Genomic DNA, 3003 nt, shown 5'->3' on the forward strand with positions numbered 1-3003 from the left:
GTTGCCCTGGCGACAGGTCTGTGGACCCGCCCACATATCTGCCGCAGGCAGGTTCTGGATGCTAACAGCTGGCATTTGAAGGACTGAGTTTCACAGCAGCTAGCCTTACTTGTCTGAACAATGGGGAAGAGGATGCACTACGAGAACAAACAAAAGCAAACACAAAAATAAAACCAAGTCAGGAATGGTAGCTCACTCCTGTAACCCCAACCCTTGGGAGGCACAGGCAGCAGACCTTTGTGAGTTCCAGGCAGCCTGATCTACATGGTGAGTTCTGGAACAGCAGGAGGACTACAGAGTGAGACTCTATTTCGAAGACAAGAACAACAAAACACCACAAAAGGACACATAAAACAAAACAACAACAGCAGCAAAACCTTCCTCTTCTTTTTGTTTTTGCTAAGGCTGTGCCCATTTTGTTAAAATGAAACTGCCATTTGTGATAGAGAGATGGCGGTTCTTGACACTTATTGGGTAACTAAAGTGCAGCTATTTTCAGCTGGAAAACAAAGGACTTTGGAGATATAGAGAAAAGGAGAAAGGTTCTGAGAAATGTACACATCTTTTTTTGTCCAAGGAAGAGCAAGAAGAAACGTAAGAATAAGTAAACCTAAGAGCCAAGTAAACCAACCAATTAGCCCAAGAACCAGCCCTAAGATAGTGGCTGAGTCATGTAGTCCTATAAAATTCTGCATGAATTAGAACCTCTTACATGTGTGTATGAAACCCATGACCTTGTATGCTAACGTTAAACATTAATTAAACAACAATATGTAAAACAGATACATATGCACACAAAAGAAAGCATTCAGGATCACTTTGTCTCACATTTATAAAATAGTCCCAGCCCATATTGCTTTCAAAACTCTCTCCCTGCCCCTCCATATATTTCAGTTATTAATTGCTATGTGGGGAAATAAAGAGAAGTGCCTTTTATTATCACGAATGCTTTCTGTCAGCTGGATGTCTTCTTAGTGTATGATGAAGTTATTTGAAGACAAGCACCTTGGACTTAGAAATATGATTTTAAAACAGCTCTGGTATCTTATTTTACACATGTAAACTGAGATCAACAATATTCTCGTCCATCATACTGTTGCATGGGATTTAAAATGTAGGGATTAGAGAGACATCATGGGAAAATTGACTTTGATTGAATAATTACCTATTTAGAAATATTGGTGCAATGGTACAGAGTGTTAGGAGAATAGTTAAGTGTGGTTAGAAAGATGAAGGGAAGGCAAGTCCTCGATAAACTCCCCGTTCCATAGAACATCAAGTACCAAACTCATCAATTTTGCATTAACACTGAAAATATGATATCATATCTGAAGCCAATGTATGCCTGACACCAAATCCAGAACAAGGCAATACTCCCTTCCGAAAATAAAATATGCCCCACGTCTGGACCCTCAGAGATGGATCACTCATGATTTGGAGTCCAACAGACCTGGTCTGGATCCAGTCCCTATTTACCGATGACTGGGCACATGGCACATCCTCTTCAAAGCTCAGTCTCCTCTTCTGGATAATGGAGATTGCCTATCTGGCTGCAGTTACTGATTACTGGAACAATCAGCCCGAGGTGTTGGACCCTCTTAGTCTGCACCTGGTACCTAACAGACAGACCTTTGTGATCTGGCTGTTGTTGTCCATATGGTTACTATGGTACAGACAGTAGGCTATCTGCTCACACCAGGGTCATTACTGAAATGACAAGTGCATCTGTGACAACTGTAATGTGATTTTAAAACTCTTCTCTACTGAAGCCCTTAAAACTATTGCAATAAGGAAGGCATCCTCTGCCCCCTAGTGGCTCCACATAATCAGCCAAGAAATGAAGCAAAACATTAAAGTTATTATAAACAAAAGAAAATAGTGTAGGTTTTTGGAAAGAAACAATATATTCAGGATAAGATTCCTTAATTTAGAACACTGAACCCCTATTACAATTTTTCTTCCTGGTATCATATAGATCACATTCTATGTTTGTATTTAAATGTTGCCACCATCTCCACAGAGTGATGAGGAGTCTTTACAGCTTATAGGCCACAGCTAAATTCCTTGGCTTCTTCATAGTAGGAAGGGAAATATCAACGCAGGATTATATTCTCTAAGCTTTGAAAATAGTGGTGGCACATGCTTTTAATCCCAGCACTTGGGAGGCAGAGGCAGAGGCCAGCAGATTTCTAAATTCAAGGCCAACCTGGTCTACAGATTGAGTTCCAGGACAGCCAGGGCTATACAGAGAAACCCTGTCTCGAAAACAAACAAACAAACAAACAAAGATACTGATCTTTTAAAAAGGCAGAGTGTTCATGGGCCTCTCTTTATCTCTTAACCTTGGACTTTTGGCTATGTTGGGGTGGGGAGTTGGTGAGAGAGCAGGGAGGATGGAGAGAAAATAGAGAGGAGACAGAGAGACTGAGATTTGCTGTAGAGAGCTGGCTGACAGCCATGGAGACTGGCTTGTCCCAGCAGGATGAAAGGATGATTGGCAAGCTAAGGAGCTGAAGAGTCTAGTTTAGCTTCATTCCGAGTCAAAGCCTGAGAGCCCAGAGAGCTGACAGCGCAGCTCCAGTGTGAGATTGGCAGGTGTGAGCCCCAGGGAAACCTGGTGCTTCCATCCAAATCCAAGGCAGGAAAGAGTCTGCGTCCTACTTCGAAGGTTATTGGGCAGGAAGACGTCTCTCCTCTTCAGCCCTTTTGTTCTCTCTGGGCCATCAGCGGACAGGATGAGGCCACACAATGTGGATGGCAATGTTCTTTATCTAGTCATTTAAGTGTTAACCTCAAGAATGGAGACCTAGCTCAAGAGTGGAGCACTTGCCTCCTATGCATAAGGTGCTGTGTTTAATCTCCAGGGCACTAACACTGAAGCTAATCTCATTTAAGACACCTGTAATATCTAGCCATGTGTCTGTGCCACGCACACTTGCATGATGGCGGTATTTGAGGCGAAAACTTCAAGGAAAGTCAGTCTACTGCCTCCACATTGACGCC

This window comes from Mastomys coucha, unplaced genomic scaffold, assembly GCF_008632895.1.
Source record: "Mastomys coucha isolate ucsf_1 unplaced genomic scaffold, UCSF_Mcou_1 pScaffold6, whole genome shotgun sequence".
In the NCBI taxonomy this organism is placed as follows: Eukaryota; Metazoa; Chordata; class Mammalia; order Rodentia; family Muridae; genus Mastomys; species Mastomys coucha.